At 38.1% G+C, this 24,661-nt stretch overlaps 1 pseudogene; it reads right to left on the reverse strand.

Moving 5' to 3' along the window:
* Positions 1-362: 362 nt before the first annotated feature.
* Positions 363-24,661, reverse strand: part of LOC133815208 (mitochondrial arginine transporter BAC1-like) — a 37,634-nt pseudogene continuing 13,335 nt past the window's right edge.

The following is a 24,661-nucleotide window of genomic DNA, read 5'->3' on the forward strand; positions in this document are numbered from 1 at the left end:
TAAATTTTCCAGAACCTACTTCTCTAAGACACACAAATTTTCAACCTTCCGTTATCACCGCAACATACAATTTTAATCTCAGAACCTACTTCTGTATGGATGAATATTTAAGATATTCAAACTCCTCTAACATTTGTATGATATTAATAAAGGAGTTAAAAGAACATACTTATGTACCTTTTGCTATTAATAATCAAGTTAATTAAATTTGCTCCTTGCCAATTCGATCCACAACCAAAGGAATATAATCAATACCTAAAAGATTAATACAAAATTAAAATTAAAGACAAACAAAGCAATAATAAATTAAGACAAAGCTGTTACTAACAGAATCATGGCATCAGAATATTCATGGCTGAAAATTAGGCTTGTTTTCCTTTCTGTTTTTAAAAAGATTTATAAAGCTTATGGTTATTATATTTTTTTATGTTATCAGAATCATGGCATCAGAATACACTTACTAAATTCAAGATTTGAAAGGGATTTCGTGTCGTGTTCTTATCTGGGGCAATCTGAATTATAGGTTTAGCCACATCCAAGGGCAAGACAACAGACCAAAACTGGTGTAAAACCCAAAGAAATTCTTTAGTTTGAAAGTTCTAGTGAAACAGACAGATATGTGCTCTTTTGCTTTTTATTTTCAGAGAAAGGCTAGGTCATTAAGATGCATACCGCAATACCACCAAGATCACCACTCACAATTCCAACTCCCACGTCAATTAAGTTATTGTTTTCAGATGAAGCAGAATTCAGTTGTGAATGCATGTGATAGCGGACAAACTCGTAAACACTTAAAAAGACCGCATTTCCAATGGATTACCTCAGAAAAGTCGCACCACCTCCACGGAAGATTCCCTTGACCTGAACATTGTTCAATCAGCACATAACCATATCATAATTTATATAGGTTCATCATCAAGAGGCAGAGAATTTTCTTACCCCTTCACTTTTTACATTTTTAACAGCACAATCAAGAGGACCGCTATATCTGCTAGTTAATGGAACCAAAGAATCAGTTCCTTGAACATGCATCCTACACTGGAGATATAGGCACAGTAAGAATACCACGAGAAGCAACTGTGAAATCCAAAGCTCTCCCATTTGTATCTACCTTAATTAACTCTGATGGACATAATACAAAACTGATGATAGCTCCCCCATAAGCAGCAGATGGAATTATTACATGGGGTTGTGGAGCACTACTCTGCGTACTTCCCTTTGTGAGAATAAAAAAGATGAATAAGAAAAGTGAAGCCATGTAGTTCAACCACATAAGAGAGACAACCGCTACATCACAAGAAAATCTTCTTTTTCTTTTTCTTTAACTTGGGGTAAAGGGAATTTGAACTTGAGACATCCTCAATTATGAGAAGTGTATTACCACCATGATATGTCTATAGCTATACTTCACGAGAAAATCTCTTATGATTATTACTATAGAGTTACATGTTCAAAATTAAAACACTCCACAGATCACTATTACAATACGTAAGCCAATGACAGATTATCTGAACAACTTTTTGGCTTACCTGCAGAAACTGTTTCGTCCGGGAATAAATGCCAAAAACGAGGGAACTCTCAAAAGACATCCCCACAAAAGATGATGTAGCACCTCTATAAAGTCCTCTAATCTGTCAAAAAAATATCAGTTAACTTTCCCAAAAAAAGGGAAAATGTGTTATTTAGACAATTTAAAGATACTGAAAATCTTTGTCACGTGGCACCAAACGTAGCTCTTATAAGGCAAGAATGCCCTGCTAAATAAAATGAAAAAGAGAAATATTTAAGAACTCTAGCTCAATTTTTTGTATCTCAAGTCCTGTTTACAAAAAATTCCTAACAAGATACAAGCATATTATCACATCTTCATCCAATTTAAATGAGCATATATATAAGAAAATAATGAATCTAGCTAAATCGGAAGCATACTCCTTCAGTTCTTAGTATCCTAGCAGTACAATGCAAACTATTCTTGTACTTGATCCCATGTGCTTCGGTATTGTGTTTTTGCAGCTTCACCTAATAAACAAACAAAAGTTTAACACACTCAATAAATATACACATAGATCAGAGGAATCAAAAACACGAAAGTATAACCAATATGGAAATATACAAACTTTAAATTCATTTTCAGTTCACAGAGATAATCTTGTAAGATGTTATTGGTTAATACTTATGTTATCTCATTCTCATCCCGAAACTTTTTAAAAAACGATTAGCAGGGCAACCCAGTCATATGGTTTTCTAATGCATTTGCTCTAAACTTTGATGCTTTTAATTCACCATGATAGGGCCTAGATTCATTGAAAGAAAACAAAATTGGTTTCTGGGTTTTGAACCCCAAGTCCTATCAATTTCACTAAGAGTGCAATCAAACAAAAATATGTCCGAGAGATTTACTTTGGCTCCATTTTTTTTTCTTTGTCAAGGCTCCAGTAGGAGGTTCAGTCCGAGAGAGGCAGTGGTTCGGTCCGAGAGAGGATGAGGAGGAGGTGGTGATGGGTATAGCAGGAAGAGAAAGGAGAGAAGGAAATATGGTGGAAAATGAGACAGAGAGAGAAAGAGATGAAGACTGGTTCGAGATAGGGAAAATGAGAAAGAGATGAAGACTGAGACAAAGAGAGAAAGAGATGAAGACTTCGGTCCGAGATAAGGAAAATGAGAAGGAAAATTTGCCTCTTTTTTTTTTCACTTGCCGCTTTTTTTTTAACTTGCCGCGTGTGATTTTATTCATTAACTTTATATATACAATAACTCTTTTTAAATAGTATTATAATGATGTGTTATGGTAATGGGTGTTTGGTGTAGTGATATAATTCAAATTAGGCCCTCCAGGTACTGTAGTCAAGGCACTCAGCCTTAATATCAAATTCGGGACATCACAATATTTCTATTTTGAACCCAGATATTTTTAAAAACCAAGCTAAGGAAAAAACTTACTCATTCGACCTCTGCAACAAAGACACAGTCAACCCACTCCTGCATCCCTTCATTGTCGACCTTAGCCCCTACCTTTCCCTTCGTCGTCGAGCCTTAGTCCACGGTTGAGAGAGGATGAGAGATTTAGAGAGGGAGGTCAGCCAATGGCGGTGCCAAACACAAAAGAGAGAGAGAGAGAGAGAGAGAGTGTGTGTGTGTGTGTAATGGCAGTGGGAATGTCGAGAACAAAGTATGAGAGAGACTAAGAATGAGTCATGAGAGAGGAAGGAGGCTAGGGTGGCAGTATAGTTTAGTGTAGGGTTATTCCTTTGTTAAGACTTAATTTCTTTTGGTGGGATAAGTGAAAAAAAAATGGCGGATAGACCGAAATTTTACCCCCCAAATTAGGCGCTTTTTTTGTATATATAATGTATATAAACCATTTAATTCTGAATTTCTTATAGTGTTTTTTTAATAATGTCCATTTTCTATGTTATTAATATAGTTATTTATTGTAGTGACTAAATGGTGAACCTAAATTGGCTAAGACAATTAAACTCAATGAACTTAAAATATTGATGAAGAAAAGCCTAGTATCCAATTATTATGCATCTATCTAAAGTGTCTTGAGGTAGTAATTGAAGAAAATTCATCAGCTGGTATGTGGTCTAAATTAAAGCAATTATATATGACCAAAACCACATCAAACAAAATTTATTTGAAAGGAAAGTTCTACTGGTTTACCATGGATCCTACAAAGGCTTTGGATAAAAAACTTGATGACTTTAACATAATTATTCATGATTTAGTTAATATATGTGAAGAAGTAAAGGAAGAGGATCAAGCATATATTACTTCACAGTCTTACCAATTCAGAGAGCTCAAAATAGTGATTGAATAACACAAAGACGTATTGTTTCTTGAAGATGTTCCATTCAATTTTGAACGCAAAAGAGTTTGAATTCTATGTAGATAAAACTAAGAAAGATTAATATTTTTTATGTGAGGAAGGCCAACAAGAAGAAGTTTCAGTAAAGGAAAAGACCACTCAGTTTGGTGGTCACTTGCTTAGTCGAAATAAAGAGGCAAGGAGACCAGCATTGTTGGAAGATTGGTCACTTGAGGAGATTTTGTTGGGATCTCAAGAGAAAAAAAGAGGATGATCAAACCAGTGACAACTCAACTGCTCTTGCTGATGGTGTTTTCTCTTGTCCAAGGAAATAATTTTTGTAATGTAATAAAAGAAAAATTCAATTGAATGGATAATTGACTCAGGGTGCACTTACCTCATGAGTCTCTGGTTAAAGAGTGGTTTTTTTTTATTATTACAAATAAGTAAATAACTATAGAGTTTTTATGGGAAATGATCAAGCATGTAAAGTGGAAGGAATAGGCTCCATTACAATTAAGCATTTTGATGGCATAAACAAGATTTTCAAGGTTGTGAGATAAATACTAGATTTAAGGAGGAATCGAATGTCAATTAGTTGTAATGCCCCGACTAATTTTAAGACCTCAGACTATCAAAACTACTAAGACATATCTACTATTTTGGAATACATACATAGGATAATAAAACTTTATTATAATAATCCGAAATACGGGATCCCATTGTTTAATACATAAAAACATAAGGAAAACATAAACCTTTGATTATTTGTTCAAATACTAAATGCGGAAAATAAATACATAAATTGAAAAGACTAAAAAATATAAACTTCATCCTTGATCTTCCAGCAGTCCATCCATTCAGTCCCTCCCCAATACACATGCCAAAGTTGCCAAGAATCCATCTCGCCTTCCATGCTCATTTTCCTGCACCATCTAATAATAAAAGGAATGAGCCTAATGCCCAGCAAGGAAAATCTACTACGACATATCATAAATCATAAGACTATATCATAAAACATATGACGTAAAAATGTAAATCATAAAAAAATAGGACTACTATATTAATGGTCATTAACTCATTACCTTAGCATGTGATAAAACCATCTAGGTCCTCAGTCTACTAATCGAGGTAGGTTAGATCACAAAGTAGTATATGATAACCCATCTAGGTCCTTTGTCTACTAATTGAGGTAAACATTTAAATCATAGCTCTAATCTACGATAATGATAAAAATCTTGGGATTTGATTTGCTATCTAAGCAACTATAATACCTAAGTGACTATCACATAAAACATATCATATACATAACTAACATATCAACATAACATAACATGTCATATAAATATATCATAACACATATAATCTAACTTATTTTCCTTACCAAAAACTGGGATATTGGAGACAAGAACGGGATTGGAAAACTCTTAAAACCAACAGTAAGAATCCTAAGTCTCTAATGAAATGAAGATAAAAAGGAGATCTAAACCATCAAGATAGAAACTTATCGAAAACCTTAAGTTTCAAGAAACTTAAACACCTAACCAAAAGCCATAAATTCAAGTTAGGATCTAAAAGAAAAGAAAGAAAATAAAATAAATATGATGAACTAAATCTAAGGATAAGAATACCTTGATAGACTAGAACTTCGATCTACACCTCAGTACCGAAATATCACTCTATCTTACTTCCCAAGAGTTTATAATTCTTAGATTGAAAAGCTTTTAAATCCCAAACCCAAGTGTTTTCTCTCTAGAATAAACTTAGCAGCTTGGAGTCTTTGAAGAATGCTAGAATGATGAATGAAATTTCTGAGTGCTAGGTCCTATTTATAGAGTTCAAGGAGTGAAACAAACCAGAATAAATAAATGAATATAAATTGAATAAATTCGAATTTTGGTTCAACAGATGCCCAGAACTTGGTCAAAAACGTTCAGGAGCAGATCTAAGTTGTTGAGGGCTATTTCTAATTCAATTCCACGAAGTTTCAAAAATGAATAAAGGTAGCCAATATATCGCCCATATAGGCGATATATCGTTTGTCCCTATGTTCCGAGCCTTCGTGGTTTCAATTGTGCGAAGTCGACGTGTTTTCCGTATCATCCATAGGCAATATATCGGCATACACAGATATATCGAACACATTTTTCCACTTTTTCGGCATATTTTGAATTTATTTAAACAACTTTGACTGAGTAAAACGTGATCCTAATAGATGCTGGAAGGTTCTAGAGCTTCTAGATCTATCCTTTATTAAATTATTCATCTAAAATGCTTAAATCCTTAATAAACATGCATGTGACAAGTGACACGCTCTTAATTATTCTATCTAAACCTTATAGTTAACCTTATAAAATCCATAACTATTTCTATACTGCTGCTGCCACTACTACTGTCACTGCTGCTGCCACTTGTACTGCCACTGCTGCTGCTGCTGCTGCCACTACTGCTGCTACTGCCATTACTGCTGCTATTTCTACTGTTGCTACTTCTACTATTGCTACTACTACTGCTACTGCTACTACTACTGCTACTACTGTTGCTACTACTGCTGCTGCTGCTACTACAACTACAACTACAACTACTACAACTGCTACTACTACTGCTGCTGCTGCTGCTACTACTATTGCTACTGCTGCTGCTACTGCTACTGCTACTGCTACTGCTACTGCTATTGCTAATTCTACTGCTACTACTACTGCTAGTGCTACTGCTAGTGCTACTGCTGCTGCTATTGTTACTGCTACTACTACTTCTACTACTACTGCTACTGACTGCTACTGCTACTGCTGCTGCTAATTCTACTGCTACTGCTACTGCTGCTGCTACTGCTAGTGCTACTACTGCTGCTATTTTTACTGCTACTGCTACTGACTGCTATTGCTACTACTACTGCTCCTGCTACTACTGCTGTTGCTCCTGCTACTACTACTGCTACTGCTGCTCCTGCTACTCCTAATCCTACTGCTACTCCTACTGCTCCTACTACTACTACTGCTCCTCCTACTCCTACTGCTACTCCTACTCCTACTACTACTACTACTACTACTACTACTACTACTACTACTACTACTACTACTACTACTACTACTACTACTACTACTACTACTACTACTACTATTGCTGCTGCTGCTGCTGCTCCTGCTACTCCTACTTCTACTGCTACTCATACTGCTCCTGCTACTACTACTGCTCCTCCTACTCCTACTTCTACTCCTACTCCTACTGCTCCTGCTACTACTACTGCTCCTCCTACTCCTACTTCTACTCCTACTCCTACTGCTCCTGCTACTACTACTGCTCCTGCTATTACTATTGCTACTTCTACTACTACTACTGGTACTGCTACTACTACTACTGCTACTACTGCTGCTACTGCTGCTACTGCTAGGGGTGTTCATAAAACTTCCCACATCGCACAAACTCCCACACCGCACCACAATTTTCGGTTTAGAACCCTTCGCGGTGCACTTGCGGTTTGTATTTTTGCCAAACCGCGCGGTGTAGTGCGGTTTGCAGTTTTAAATTTTAAAAATGTGGTTCAAACCACACCGCACCGCATCATTATATATATTAACTTTTTTATATATTTTTTTTCAATTTTACTACTTTTAAAGTTAATGCATAAATATTTATATAGTATAATATAATTTACACAATATCTAGAAAGAAATATAATGTTTCATAGGATGCTAACACATATTCTACTTCAATCTAAAGATATTCCTCCTTAATTAAAATAATATTTACTTTTATATTACATTTTTTATTTGTTATTAGTTTGTTATATTTTTATTGTTTTGCTTAAAGTTTATTAGCTTGTTGTACATTTAATTATTTTGTTAAACACTCTATGGTTATGAGATTTATTTATGAATCTTTATTAATTATAATATTTAATTTTTAAATTATTTGGCGATAGGTATAAACCGCCAAAACCGCATCGCACCACACTGCATTTTTGCAGTGCAGTTTATGCAGTTTGAGGTCTATGCAGTACGGGTTGTGGTTTGGAAAATTTTTCAAACCACATATGCGGTGCGGTAAAAAAAATTAGAGAAAAACCGCACCAACGACACCATGAACACCCCTAGCTCCTGCTACTCCTACTGCTCCTGCTACCACTACTACTACTGGTACTGGTACTGCTACTACTACTACTGCTAGTGCTACTACTACTGCTGCTGCTACTACTACTGCTACTGCTGCTGCTGCTGCTACTACTGCTGCTACTGCTACTGCTGCTGCTGCTACTATTACTACTCCTACTATATTTTCTTGTTGGTAATAATGTGAAGTAGAGTGAGAAAGGTATGAATGGAAAAATATGGTTGAAATACAAATTGGTAAACATTTAAAGATAATAAGAACTGATAATGGCTTGGAATTTGAAAATGCTACATTTGACTCATGGTGTAATAAAGAAGAAATAATAAGACATAAGACTATAACACACACCCCACAACAAAATGAAGTTGTTGAACGTATGAATAGAACACTATTAAACAAAGTACAATGCATGTTAATAAGTTATGGTTTACCAAAATAGTTTTGGGGTGAGCCTATTACAAAAACCACTTATTTGGTCAATAGAAGTCCTATTTGTGTTATTTGACTTAAGACTCCTGAAGAAAGGTAATCTGGTGACCCAACTTCATTGAGTTATTTAAAAATCTTTGGTTGTTCAGCATATGCACACCAAGATAATGTTAAGCTTGGTTCTAGTTTTGTTATTTTTGGAATATCCAAGTGGTATTAGAAGTTAAAGGTTGTGTTCCAAAGACCAACTAGGTTATAAAATTAATAATAGTATGAATGTAATCTTTAATGAGAAAGAATTTTCTTAGTTGAAAGAGAATGGTAATTGTAGCTTATGATGCAAGTGGAACAAGTGAATCTTCATAATAAGCACAACTTGAACTTGAACCAATTATAGAACATAAAAGACAGAAGAAAATGGGTGAAAAATATACATCAGAATTTGAACATCATTCAGGAATGGAGCAATCAACGTTATCAACATATCAGTTAGCTCGAGATCGAACTAGAAGGATCATTTAACCTCCAACTAGATATGGAGAAGCAAGTGTGATTTCCTATGCCTTGACAGTAGCAAAGCGACTAAAAGAAAATGAACCTCCCACTTTTAAAGAGGTTATTATAAGCAAAGAAGTGGATACGTGGATAACAGCTATAGATGAAGAAATGGACGTTTTGAAGAAAAATAGTACTTGGAAGTTAGTTCTACGACCAGAAAACAAGAAAATTATAGCTTGCAAGTGGATATACAAGCTTAAAGAAGGATCACTACCAAGGGAACCAAAGAGGCACAAGGACAACTTGGTAGCGAAGTGATTTACACAAGAAGATGGGGTAGATTACTCTGAAATATTCTCATTGGTGGTTAAGTTTAAAACAATAAGGATTATGCTTGATTTGGCAGTTTAATTGGCGGTTGAAATTGAAAAAATGGATGACTACTCTTCTTAATGGAAACTTGGAGGAAACAATTTTCATGAGTCAGCCTAAAGCTTTTAAGGTGGAACAACAAAGTGTTGAACTTGTATGTAAGATGGAACAATCACTATATGATCTAAAACATTCTCCTAGAGGATTTGAATTTGATAGTTGCTTATATTACAAAGATGCTGGAGAATGGTATGCATTATTTTTGCTACAATATGTAGACAATATGCTACTGTTGGGGAAAGAAAAATTGAAGATTGATTGGCTCAAGATGAACCTCAACCAATAGTTTGCGATGAAATATTTTGGCAAAGCCAAGAAGATCCTTGGAATGAATATTTCAAAAATTGTAGAGTCCAAGAACTTTACTTAGCTAATTGTTAGTAGTATTATAGTATGTTTAGTATTATCTTTGTAACTGTGGATTTTTGGTTTAGACCGGGAATTATTTGGACACTCATAGTAGTACTTATATATTTTCTAAGTTTAATCTATAGTTTAAGAATATTAAGTATAACCTAAGGTTTGATTAATGTGACTGATATTAAGGATTATATTTATTATATTATAAGGTTTAGACATCAACCAATAGGATTTTAAGCACATGTTATGAATGGTGATTAAGGATTAAGTATTTTTTAGGATTAAATTTAATAAGGAGTAAAGTTTGAATGTTATAGGGTCAGTCAGCAGCTTTGAGTATGTTGAGGGCTTAGTCAAGGCTGTTTACTCCATTCAAACTTAGCTAAAAATGTGTAATTTCGTGTTTAAATATTCAGCGTGTGCCGATATATCGCAGCACGTAGATACGGAAAACACGAGACGATGCACGGTCGCCTCGGGCATACTGGCCCAGGCGATATATCGCCTACAGGGGGCGATATATCGCCTCCTCCAGCATATGTTCAAACGTTTTTGAATTCTTTTCCTTTCAGCCATTCAAACTCCTTCAACAGTCCAGCATCTTTTGAACGAGTCTTCAGCCTCTGCTGAACGATTATTCAAATGATTTTCACCTAAAAGGCCATTATTTTTATTCAAGTAAAATCAAGATATTTTCATTCCCAAACTCTATAAATAGGACCTAGTACCCAGCCATTTCTTCACCTTTTACTCTAAGTTCAGAAGCTGCTAGTGCTAAGTAAGTGTGAGAGTGTAAACACCTGGTTTGGGGAAAAATCATAAGCTTAAACATCATAAGCTTATCAAACACTTTGGGAAGTGAGATTCGTTAGTATTTCGGTTGTGGTTAGATTGATCTTGCAAGTCTTTGAGGTAAACCCGAAACTCTAGTTCATTTGATTTATGTTATGTTTCCCTTCTCTTAGTCTCCTACTCAGTTTCCTAACCTCATTCTTATTTTGGTTAGGGAATCCAAGTTCTTAAGCACATAAGTTGTGGTAAGCATATTTTCTTTTAATGGTTTAGTCTTCCTATTCATTTTCATCTCTTCTTCTTCTTAAGACTCACTCTTTCTCATATGGTTTTAGGAGTGTTCCAAAAGTCCTAACTCAGTCCATTATATCCCGGTAACCTTGGTAAGGAAAATAGGCTAGAATCTATATGTTTATGTTTATGTTATCTTATGTGTTATGTTATGATATGTTATACATCTGTTTGTTGTAGGCTTGGGCTTATGCCCTATTTGACTAACAAGACCCCAAAAAGATTGTGGGCATATGCCTATTTAGCTGGTAGGACCCCACTAATCTCATGGGCATAAGCTTGTTTAGTCTATGGGACCCCAAGTAATAATGGCCATTATAATAAGTGTATTATGTGTTATGATATGTCTTTACGTTATTATGAAATTGATGTGTATGACTATGTGTTTTTTTTTTCTTGCTGGGCATTAGGCTCATTCCTTTCTGTTTATGTGCAGGAAATAAGCTTTAGAGGCGGAAAGATTCGTGACGATTAGAGGATGTGTATCGATGGTGAATGGAGTTAAGGGGCCGAGCGTTATTCGATTCGAGGATGTAGTCTCATTTTACTTTTTTATGGTTTTACATGTATTTTTCGCATTTCTTATGTAATGTCTTTTATTTTTAAATCATGTTTTGTTTTTAAAGACAATGGGATCTCATATCCTTCTTAGTATTCTATTTATTTGTAAGTAACTCTTATGTTACAAGTTACTCAATAAAATTATGGTATTTTCGTAAAAATGTAAGTTTTATGTATAGTTTCGTTAATGGTCCAAATAGTCTAGATTAGTGGGTCATTACAGTTGGTATCAGAGAGAACGGTTCCTTCGCATGAAGTTCTCCTCGATACACATGCTCAAAGCTCCGAATCGGACCGCCAAGTACGTGTTTAAGTTACAAGTTACTTTACTTATGTGTATAGCTAACAACTTTAGTGTTTATGTTTCAGTTAAAAATGAACGGAGCTTTAACCTACCAAGATATCCGAGCCATTAAGGCCTTAAAAAGAATAAGGGAGCCAAGAAACACCGTAGGAGCCCTAGAAAGGATCACTCGAAGGTTGCTTTTGTTTCACCAAGAGATAGGTGGCCTTCAAGAGGCTAAACAAATAATGCTAAGATCAACCGAGCAATATGTATTAGTAATTAGGTTGTTTAAAGATTTTCATTCTGTTATAGCAGCATTAGAAGAAATATGGGAAGAGATGCATGAGGAGGATGAACTACCCTTAGCAATGAGATACTATTTCCTCTTAGTTAGGTTCACCTCAAAAATTGAGTTTCAGTTCACCAATGAGCAAAAGAATAGGATTCTCACCAACCTTCCTATAGGACGTTTTGATGCTCATGACAATGATGATTATGAACAATTAGATGATGATATGTTAGATGACAGATCGAATGTAGAAGATCCCGATTTTTAGATTAATAGTTTATATTTGTTTTATTTACTTTTGATTGTAATAAGTAAAATTGTTTTTCCAAATGAATAACATGCTATTTGAATATCATGTGTGAGTTTGATTCTATTTTCACAATCATAATAAATACTAAATAAAATGAATAATGACTAAGTTCGGTGAGGGTGGATACAAATCAATGAACCTGGTTTCCTTATTGAGAGTTAGGGGGCCTTAGTAGTGGGAACGATTTTACTGATCCCAGCCCTCCCTCAATATGGATAACTTTGGAACAAAGATAAGTTTCGAGCCTGAGAATTAAGTCATATAGGATGATTAGAAACACGCTTAGAAAATAAAGATGACTTGTTTTTCTAAGTATAGAAACCCGCTCTAATAATAAATAAAGAAGTCATAATAAATAGGTCCGAGATATGTTTGTTTTAGAATAAGTTTTTGCCTTAGAGCCTATTAGGAAAAGTTCTAACATGTTTCTTTCAACTGTTAGAAACTGTTAGAACTCTGCTACGATGTCTCTCCGAAGATCCGCACGCACCAACGGAAACGCCTCCAACAATGTTCCAGCGACCAATGCGGTTCCTACTGTTCGCCGAAGGGGAGTGCGTGCTACTGCTCGCCGCAACGCGCCGGCACAGCCAGCTGACAACACTGCAGAGATTGCCAGACTGCGACAGCAAGTCGAGGAACTTCTGCAGCAACAACGCCAACAGGCTCAATCTCAGCCTCAGCCTCCGCCACAGCCGCAGCCGCAACCACAGCAAATGGCCCCAGCACCCCAACAAGTTGGTCCATATGGGGGATGGCCTATGACGAATTACGCTCCATATCCTGTACAACACATGGAGCCAGTGTACGAGAGGTTCCGCAAGCAGCACGCTCCGAACTTCGAAGGGACTACGGACCCCTTTGAAGCAGGAGAATGGCTAAGGAATGTGGAGTCGATCCTAGCCCACATGAACCTCAGTAATGCTGACCGCATATCCTGCGTCTCGTCTTTACTCAAGAAAGATGCCAGGATATGGTGGGATTTGGTCCAGCAATCCCACGATGCTGTCACCATGACGTGGACCCGATTTGTGGAGCTCTTCCACAAGAAGTACTACAATTCAGCGGTGCTTGCTACGAGAGTTGAGGAGTTCACCAATCTGAAGCAAGGGAATTTAACAGTGGCGGAATATGCTCGTCAGTTTGACCGCTTAGCCAAGTTCGCGGCAGAGTTAGTTCCAACCGATTATCTGAGGGTGAACAAATTCGTGAGAGGACTCCGACCAAAGATCGAGACGGGGGTGAAGCTAGCAAACCCGGGAAACACTTCATATGCCGACGTTCTCGAGACGGCAATTGAAGTAGAAAGGTTGTAGGCCAACGTAAGCAAAGAAGAAGCTAGCAAGCCTGAACGCAAACAGCAGAGCCAACCTCAGGCCAGTCGGAACAACAATCAGTCTAGCAATAGCAGCAACAATCAGTCCAACAACAATGGTAACGGACAGAAGAGAAGGCATCCTGACAACAAGCAAGCTGACAGCAATAAAAGGGCACGACCAAATAATGGGGGAAATAGGTCGGGCTACGTGGAATACCCGCCATGTGCCAAATGTCAGAAGAAGCACCCCGGAGAATGCTGTGCCAACACCAAGGAGTGTTTCAATTGTGTTCAAGAGGGGCATCGCAAGAAAGATTGTCCTCAGCAAAAGCCAGACGGAAAGAAGGATGAAAAGATGGTTCCTGCTCGGGTTTTTGCTTTAACCCAAGGAGAGGCGGATGCTAGCAACAAGGCGGTTACAGGTCAGGTTTCCATCCTCAATAAATTATGTCATGTATTATTTGATTCGGGAGCCACTCATTCGTATATTTCGTTAGGAATGATAGATAAACTAGACAAACCTAGTGAAAGATTTAGAACTAGGTTTGCAACCGAGTTGCCTTCGAGCAAAGTAGTTCTATCATCACGAATTGTACGAGGCGTACCAATCAAGATTGAGGACAAGGAACTAGAAGGAGACCTGATAGAGTTGGTGATCAAAGACTTCGACGTCATACTAGGCATGGATTGGCTAGCACGGCATGGCGCAATGATCGACTGCAGACGCAAGAAGGTGACATTCGATACTCCTGACGGCCAGAAACTATGTTTCATGGGACAAGCTTCAGGACTACGCACCCCGTTAGTATCATCTCTCAAAGCTCAGAGAATGATGGAGAAAGGATGTCAAGCATTCTTAGCCAACATCACGAATGTGGAGAAGGAGACATCACTTAAGGTTGGAGATGTTCGAGTCATACAAGAATTTCCAGAAGTATTTCCCGATGACTTGCCAGGATTGCCGCCAACTAGAGAAATAGACTTCACGATAGAATTAGTACCGGGCACCGAGCCTATCTCTAAGGCACCATACCGGATGGCACCTACGGAACTCAAGGAGTTAAAGACACAGCTACAAGAACTCCTAGACTTGGGTTTCATTAGGCCAAGCCATTCACCATGGGGAGCTCCGGTACTATTCGTGAAGAAGAAGGACGGAAGTATGCGCATGTGCATAGACTACCGTGAGCTGAATAAAGTAACAATTAAGAACAAATACCCACTACCTCGGATTGATGATTTGTTTGATCAACTCCGAGGCGCGACTGTATTCTCTAAGATCGATTTATGGTCCGGGTATCATCAGCTCAAGGTAAAGGGAGAAGATATCCCTAAGACAGCCTTTAGGACTCGTTATGGACATTACGAGTTCTTGGTTATGTCTTTTGGTCTTACTAACGCGCCAGCCGCGTTTATGGACTTGATGAATAGGTTCTTCAAAGACTACTTGGATAAATTCGTCGTTGTGTTCATCGACGACATTTTAATTTACTCCAAGGATGAAGTGGAGCACGGGGAACACTTGAGGATGATTTTGACGCGATTGAAGGAGCACCAACTCTACGCAAAGTTCAAGAAATACGAGTTTTGGCTCTCGCAAGTGGTGTTCCTCGGGCACATCATATCGAAAGACGGAGTTGCAGTAGATCCATCGAAGGTATAGGCCGTGAAGGATTGGCCTAGGCCAAAGAACGCGTCAGAAGTAAGAAGCTTCTTAGGGCTAGCAGGTTACTATAGAAAGTTTGTAGAGGGCTTTTCTAAGATAGCCACTCCACTCACCAACCTGACCCGGAAGCAACAAAAGTTTAACTGGAATGATAAGTGTGAGGAAAGCTTACAGTTACTTAAGGATAAGCTTTGCTCAACACCAGTACTTAGTGTCCCAACACCCAACGATAAGTTCTTTGTCTACTGCGATGCATCAAAGTTAGGATTGGGATGCGTACTGATGCAGAATGACAAGGTGATAGCCTACGCCTCACGTCAGTTAAAGGAGTATGAACAACGCTATCCAACTCACGATATGGAGTTGGCAGCGGTGGTCTTTGCGTTAAAAATCTGGCGCCATTATCTTTACGGAGAACGGTGCGAGATTTACACGGACCACAAAAGTTTAAAATACTTCTTTACGCAGAAGGAGCTCAACATGAGGCAGCGCAGGTGGTTAGAGTTAGTAAAGGATTACGACTGCGAAATCCTATACCACCCGGGAAAGGCAAATGTAGTTGCCGATGCACTCAGCCGGAAAAGCTATGGGAACTTAGCAGCCTTATCCAGAATAGAAAAGCCGCTACAGCAGGAGCTGATCAGTGCCGGAATCGAAGTGGTTATAGGCAAGCTGGCTAACTTGTCTATCCAATCAAATCTGCTAGAAGACATACGGAATGGTCAGAAACATGATGACTCGCTAGCAGCACACACGGATGCAGTCAGAGAAGGCAAGACTACAAATTTCTCAATATCCAGTCAAGGTTTATTGAGATATAAGGATCGGGTATGCGTGCCAGACGATCAGAGTATTAAGAAGACGATCCTAGAAGAAGCGCACAACACCCCATACTCGGTTCATCCAGGGTCTACCAAGATGACTCATGACATCAAGGCAGTCTATTGGTGGCCAGGGATGAAGAAGGACATAGCGGAGTATGTATCTAAGTGTCTGGTATGCCAGCAAGTGAAGGCGGAGCATCAGCGGCCTGCAGGATTATTGCAACCGCTTAGCATACCGGAATGGAACTGGGACGATATAGCCATGGACTTCGTAACGGGTCTGCCAAAGACGAATAAGCAGCATGATTCCGCTTGGATAGTCATAGATAGACTAACCAAGTCGTCTCATTTTCTGCCTGTTAAGACTTCATATACGGCAGATCAACATGCAGACATCTACATCCACGAAATTGTACGATTGCATGGAATCCCCAAGACGATAGTGTCAGATAGAGGATCAATATTTACGTCAAGATTTTGGAGAAGTTTACAGCAAGCTATGGGTACTAAGTTAAGCCTTAGTACAGCTTTCCATCCTTAGACAGATGGGCAGTCTGAGCGTACGATTCAGATTTTAGAGGATATGCTACGCGCATGTGTACTTGATTTCGGAGGATCATGGAACAAGTACTTACCACTGATCGAGTTCTCGTACAACAACAGCTACCAGTCGACGATCGGAATGGCACCTTATGAGTTGCTATATGGAAGAAGGTGCCGATCACCGTTGCACTGGGACGAGGTAGGAGAAAGGTAGCTTCTAGGGCCCGAAGCTGTTAGACAAGCACAAGAAGCAGTAGCGCTTATTAGACAGCGTATGCTTGCTGCTCAAAGCCGTCAGAAAAGCTATGCGGATACCAAGCGACGCGATGTGGAGTTCCAAGTTGGAGATCAAGTCTTCCTGAAAATATCTCCTATGAAGGGTGTCAAGCGGTTCGGGAAGAAAGGCAAGCTCAGTCCCCGATTCATAGGTCCTTTTGAGATATTGGAAAAAGTGGGACCAGTTGCATATAGACTAGCCCTACCGCCAGCACTAGCCGATAGTCACAACGTCTTCCACATCTCAATGTTACGCAAGTATGTGTCAGACCCATCTCACGTCCTCAAGTACGATACCATAGCGCTCCAGAAAGACTTAAGTTACGAGGAACGACCGGTTAGCATCCTAGATAGAGGGATGAAGTAGTTACGGTCCAAGAGCTTTCCTATAGTCAAAGTCCTATGGAGCAATAGTTCTGAACGCGAGGCAACGTGGGAGTTGGAAGAGGACATGCAGAGCCGGTATCCAGAGTTATTTGGTAAGTAAATTTCGAGGACGAAATTCTTTTTAGTAGGGGAGAATTGTAGAGTCCAAGAACTTTACTTAGCTAATTGTTAGTAGTATTATAGTATGTTTAGTATTATCTTTGTAACTGTGGATTTTTGGTTCAGACCGGGAATTATTTGGACACTCATAGTAGTACTTATATATTTTCTAAGTTTAATCTATAGTTTAAGAATATTAAGTATAACCTAAGGTTTGATTAATGTGACTGATATTAAGGATTATATTTATTATATTATAAGGTTTAGACATCAACCAATAGGATTTTAAGCACATGTTATGAATGGTGATTAAGGATTAAGTATTTTTGAGGATTAAATTTAATAAGGAGTAAAGTTTGAATGTTATAGGGCCAGTCAGCAGTTTTGAGTACGTTGAGGGCTTAGTCAAGGCTGTTTACTCCATTCAAACTTAGCTAAAAATGTGTAATTTCGTGTTTAAATATTCAGCGTGTGCCGATATATCGCAGCACGTAGATACGGAAAACACGAGACGATGCACGGTCGCCTCGGGCATACTGGCCCAGGCGATATATCGCCTACAGGGGGCGATATATCGCCTCCTCCAGCATATGTTCAAACGTTTTTGAATTCTTTTCCTTTCAGCCATTCAAACTCCTTCAACAGTCCAGCATCTTTTGAACGAGTCTTCAGCCTCTGCTGAACGATTATTCAAATGATTTTCACCTAAAAGGCCATTATTTTTATTCAAGTAAAATCAAGATATTTTCATTCCCAAACTCTATAAATAGGACCTAGTACCCAGCCATTTCTTCACCTTTTACTCTAAGTTCAGAAGCTGCTAGTGCTAAGTAAGTGTGAGAGTGTAAACACCTGGTTTGGGGAAAAATCATAAGCTTAAACATCATAAGCTTATCAAACACTTTGGGAAGTGAGATTCGTTAGTATTTCGGTTGTGGTTAGATTGATCTTGCAAGTCTTTGAGGTAAACCCGAAACTCTAGTTCATTTGATTTATGTTATGTTTCCCTTCTCTTAGTCTCCTACTCAGTTTCCTAACCTCATTCTTATTTTGGTTAGGGAATCCAAGTTCTTAAGCACATAAGTTGTGGTAAGCATATTTTCTTTTAATGGTTTAGTCTTCCTATTCATTTTCATCTCTTCTTCTTCTTAAGACTCACTCTTTCTCATATGGTTTTAGGAGTGTTCCAAAAGTCCTAACACAGTCCATTATATCCCGGTAACCTTGGTAAGGAAAATAGGCTAGAATCTATATGTTTATGTTTATGTTATCTTATGTGTTATGTTATGATATGTTATACATATGTTTGTTGTAGGCTTGGGCTTATGCCCTATTTGACTAACAAGACCCCAAAAAGATTGTGGGCATATGCCTATTTAGCTGGTAGGACCCCACTAATCTCATGGGCATAAGCTTGTTTAGTCTATGGGACCCCAAGTAATAATGGCCATTATAATAAGTGTATTATGTGTTATGATATGTCTTTACGTTATTATGAAATTGATGTGTATGACTATGTGTTTTTTTTTTCTTGCTGGGCATTAGGCTCATTCCTTTCTGTTTATGTGCAGGAAATAAGCTTTAGAGGCGGAAAGATTCGTGACGATTAGAGGATGTGTATCGATGGTGAATGGAGTTAAGGGGCCGAGCGTTATTCGATTCGAGGATGTAGTCTCATTTTACTTTTTTATGGTTTTACATGTATTTTTCGCATTTCTTATGTAATGTCTTTTATTTTTAAATCATGTTTTGTTTTTAAAGACAATGGGATCTCATATCCTTCTTAGTATTCTATTTATTTGTAAGTAACTCTTATGTTACAAGTTACTCAATAAAATTATGGTATTTTCGTAAAAATGTAAGTTTTATGTATAGTTTCGTTAATGGTCCAAATAGTCTAGATTAGTGGGTCATTACAAAAATGGTGGACAATTGATTATTTCTCAAACAAGAAATCTGCTAAAAATGTTGGAGAGAATTAACATGACTGAATCAAAGGTAGTCAATGTTCTTTTAGCTGCCCATTTTGAGTTCTCTAAAGAACAGTGTCCTAAAAATGAAGATGAAAGGAAGAAAATAGAAAAGATTCTATACTCAACTACCATTGGATGTCTAATGTACTCAATGGTGAACACAAGAATATACTTAGCTCACCCAATGAGTTTTCTAAATAGGTATAGGGCTAATCTCGACTTAGCTCACTTCAATATGGTTTGCATTTTGAAAAAAAGAAAGGGCCAATATCGCTAGAAGGTTACGTAGATTTTGATTATGCATTTTACAGGGATAATCGCAAGCCTCTAACCTCATTTGTGTTTCTATTAAATGGTTGTTGCATCTGTTGGAAAACTCAGCTGCAACCTGTGGTAGCTTTGTCTACCACTGAGGTAGAGTTTATGGCTGTCATAGAAGCAATAAAGTAAGTAATATGGCTACAAAGGTCGCTAAAGGAAATCAAGTTGTTGCAAAAGAAAGTTACTATTTATTCAGACAGCCAATCAACAATACACCTCAGTAAGAACCCTGTATATCTTGAAAGGTCTAAGCATTTTAATATAAGAAATTTATTGTTTTTGGGTGCCTAAACCACTCTATATATTTATAGTATTCACATTTGCAGCAGTATAAGATAAAGAAAGATGACTTTAGAGCAATAATTAGACAGTGGCCCTAAGAGTGTTTCTTAGAGATGGTTTAGTACATTGTTGAGTGTTCATGGTTTATTGTTGTTGTAAAGCGAGTGCTCATTGGGCGTTCCATGTACTAAACATGAGAGAGATTTGTAGAGCACTATACTCTGTAACTTCTTGTTCATATAGTGAAGATGGCTTGGATTGCATGTAGTCTCATATTGAGCTAAACTAGTATAAAATTCTTGCCTTTTATTTTTCTAAGTTACAATCTTTGTTGTTTCATCTCTATTTGAAGCATTGCAAATATTTTTTGCTCACTGTTTAAGAAAAGTTCTGTATGTTCTTTGAGTTGTTCATGTTGTAATTACAATTACATTTCTTCAAGCCTTGGTGTTGTGGTGCTTAACCATGAAAAAGTTGAATCAATATCATGCATTTCAAGATAGTATATATTCAAAACATTACATGCGACCACACCCATTGATCACATTGTTCATTTAAATATGGAAAAATTACATAAATCAAAATATCTAAAAATTTAAAAATATATGGTGTCTGGTTTTATATGGTATTTGTTGATGCAATTTTTTGTGAACTAAAATTTAGAGGGATTAAGTAGTGGAACAATTAAGAGAAACAACATGATTTTTATGTGGTTTAACCTTTAACGAGACGCAGTCCACGAGTTAATGTTATTTAACTTACGAATTCACAAAGTTCATGTTCTCTTTAGAGTTTGCAATTTGGCAACGTTTTGGCATGCATAAGCTAACTTGTTTTACAATGAGACCCCAACCCTGTTTATAGGATATTGGTGGGATTAAGGCTCGCTAATTAGAGAAAAATATGTCATAATTTGTCATTATAAGATAACATGGTATTTACAAAAAAAAAGAGACTAAAAAGTGTGCTAAGTGTGGTAGATGAGCTAGATCAGACTTGTCTATTATGTAAGTAGTCTTTCACTGCCTCACGAGTAGCTTCTTGAGGATGTCTAGGTGTATGATGTACAAACACATTCTTGGGAAGTAGCGGCAGTTTCAAGCAGCACACCAGCTGTTCCCAAGAAAGATTTTGTGGCTGTAATGTCCCCAATTCCCTAACGTGGCTTAGTGCCTGGATTAAGGGGCCAGGAGGACCATAATTTATTAAATACATTGTTATGTGATTATATGCATGATTATGTGCATTGTATTATTAAATGATTGTATTTGTATATCTATGTGCATGTATGTGATATATGGGTGAGACGACATTATTATGTGGATATATTTGAGCTATTGGGCATGAGATGATCCAAGGAAGAAAGTTAGCGGTTTTTCCATAACGGGGTTAATTACCGGGATCGAGGTAAGCCTAAGGGTAATTTGGTGCTTAGTACATTACCGGGAATGAGCGGGTAATGGGAAATGATTTGTTCAATATTTGAGGATATTAAGAGTAACAGGAATTGAGAGACATTAGTTATGATTAACGAGGTAGGTGGTAATGACAAAATCGCGCTTGGGTGACTTTGAGGGATTAGGTTGGCCCTAAAGTCATTTTAGTCATTTAAGGATATTAGATAGTTTTGATTTGAGGAAGGCTATAGAATAAACAAGGTAAAAATAGAGCTTTTCTCTATTCTCTCTTGATCACCTTCTCTCTTACTCACTCAGTTTGGATTTTGAAGCTAAGTTAGAGAATTCAAGGTTGAGGAACTCGGAGTCTAGGATTAAGTTTCAGCAAGTGAAGGGATTCAGTTCATAGCTGAGGTGAGATTTCAATTATGTTTTTGGGTGGTTTTAGTTATGTTTATAAGCTTGGAATTTTGATTATGGAGTTAAGTATTTGATGGTATTTTAGGTGTTATGATCTTGGGTTTTTATTGCTAGATTGGTGGTTATGTTGTGTTGAGGTTTTGTTTTGATATTGGGATTGTTGGGTTGTCTTTTTGGCTGATTATGAATTGAGGAAAATGTAGGGGAGCTGGGTTTGTGGGGTCAAGTCGCAACCGAGTTCATGGGTGCCGCGACTTAAGTGAACTCCAAAGCCTTCCCTTGTTTCTATCTAGCAGGCGCGCCGCGACCCTTAAGGGCAAGTCGCGGCCTGCCCTTGGCACCTAGACAGGGGGCCTATCTGTCTGGGAGGCACGCCGTGACCCTTGGGGGCAGGACACTACTCGCCTGTCTGTTTTTGGCCAGGCTTAGTTTTACTTGGTTTTAAGCGCATGTTTTCAAACCTTAAGGTTTGGGATCGAATCTACTAATCGTTTTAGTAGGATTCGAGGTCCTGGGGGCTAGGACTTGGTCTGGGAATCTTTTATTACTCATTTTATTGATGAGATTTCATTTTTGGTTATGATTATGTTACTGCTAAGGGCCTAAGGACAGGATCATTCTCAAGGGTCATTCTTAAGTTATTTTACGCTCGAGGCTAAGGTAAGAAATCTACACCCATTATGTGACATACATGATTATTGTTGAAGCATGTTGATTGCTCTATATTTGGATATCTGTTGCATTATGAATGCTTGATTGGATTGTTTTTCTGAGCAACGCACTTAGTTATTAGTCAGAAACGACAATGGTGTTAAGTGCTGGTCGTGAAGCACTGACTTATCAGTCAGGATCGAAAATAGTACTGAGCATTTTTCGTATGGAATTGACTTATGAGTCAAGAGTAGAAATTGCACATAGAACGCTGATCGATATGATTACATCTAATCAACAAGAGCATTATATGCTCGTCCGACCTATTGGTCAAAGAAAACTAAAGCGCTTGGCTAGCCTATGGTTAGTTACTCAGATATAGGGCTAAAAGGCTCAGGTGACTTGATAGTCACATGGCTTAGGGCGCAGGACCCCACGAAGTCTTATTAGTCATATATTAAGGGCAGACGACCCCAGGATGTCTTATTAGTGATCTATTAAGGGGAGATGGCCCCAGGATGTCTTATTAGTCATCTATTCAGGGCGCAGGACCCTAGAATGACTTAACAGTGATCATTTGATTAGGGATGCGAATCCCAGAATGATTTCATGATCATTTTTAATACTTGTATACATGTAATAATATTTTTTCTTGCTAAGCCTTGGCTCACGGGTGCTATGTGGTGCAAGTAAAGGAAAAGAAAAGCTTACCTAGCCTTGAGTGGAGAGCTTAGGTGGTGACGTGTACATATGCAACCACTTGACCACCACGGCCAAGGTGTTTCTCAAGGGAACTAGGGTTTAACTATATTTTTGCCACTTAGATTGGGGGATTGTAACTTTTGAATTGTAATGACCATTTTCGATTGTAAATAACTTTGTAAACACTTTTATGGGATCTCATGCATAGTTTAACGTTTTAAATAAAATATATCTATTCCTTTTGACCGAGATTTTAACCCTGGCCAATTAATAACACTTAGATGAACATTTATGGCCTAATGACTCATTTAGCAAGTTAAACACTATTTAAAGTACACAATGTGAAGGTCTTGGCCAACCTGGGCGTTATAACTTGGTATCAGAATGTGCCAAGGTTTAGGTTTCCTGTAGACTGGCTGAGCATGTACACTCTCCACTAAAGACAAGCTCGACTCATGGTTCAGTAACTATTTATGTGGTTATTTGTTGAACTTCTTAAATAGAATATAAATGCTTTACCTACATGCATGAGATACACTAATAAGGCTAGCCCTTGATTGCTGCATGATAAGCAAGAATGTACTTATTAGCACGGATATTGCTAGAGCATGCTTATTAGCATTGTTAATTGTTGAGTGATAAATGTTAATTGTATTGTGCTTATGAATCGACATGCTTATTAGCATGACCGTCGAATATGGATGAGTATCTGCGTGATCTTGGACCGTGAGGCGGCAAGAGGTTCAGTTATCACTACCTAACTGGCCATATTGATTACTGCAGCAAGGTATAAGTTGAAAGTATTCTCCTAAGATAGGTAGATTTATCAGAGGGCCAGGAAGATCAGGGGCAGATAGACAGACAGGGTTAGAATAATGACTAGGGTCAGAACCCTCAGCCAGTTCTTGAGAACTGGCAGCAGTTGCTTGCTGATTTACAAGCCAGGGTAATGAGGCAGGAAGAAGAAATATGCCTCCCGCGACAACACCAGGTTCCTGCAGGGAACATTTTACCAGAGGCACCACCTTGAGCAGCTGTCAAAGGCTGGGAATAAATGGGAACCTCTTTATGAAAGGATCAGGAAATAGGACCCTCCAGTTTTTTAGGGTAGTGCAGATCCAGCTAAGGTAGAGCAGTGGATGAGCATGGTTACCACCATCCTAGACTTTATGAGGGTGTCTGGTAATGAGAGGGTGGCTTGTGCCACATATATGTTTCGGGAGGATGCCCGAATTTTGTGGGAAGTGATATTCCAAACCAGAAATTTTAATGCCTAGAGTTGGGAAGAGTTTCAGACTCTGTATAATGAAAAGTACTACAATGATGCTATAAGGGCTGTAAAAGCTAAAGAGTTTAGCAAGCTATTTCAGGGGAGTTTGTCAGTGACTGAATATGCCTTAAAGATTGAGAGGCTGGCAAAGTTTGCAGGGGAACTGGTGCCCACTGATGGGACCAGAAGGGAGAGGTTTCTCCAAGGGCTACATCCTAGGATTTCCCGTGATGTTTGTATTACCACTATTCCTAGAGTGACTACTTATGCACAGGTGGTTGAGAAGGTGCTCACAGCTGAGAGCGCAGAGAACAAGATCTGGTAGGAAAACACACCCAGAAGAGACTTTAGGAGGGTGAGACCTCC

This window comes from Humulus lupulus, chromosome 2 (genome assembly GCF_963169125.1).
Source record: "Humulus lupulus chromosome 2, drHumLupu1.1, whole genome shotgun sequence".
NCBI lineage: Eukaryota > Viridiplantae > Streptophyta > Magnoliopsida > Rosales > Cannabaceae > Humulus > Humulus lupulus.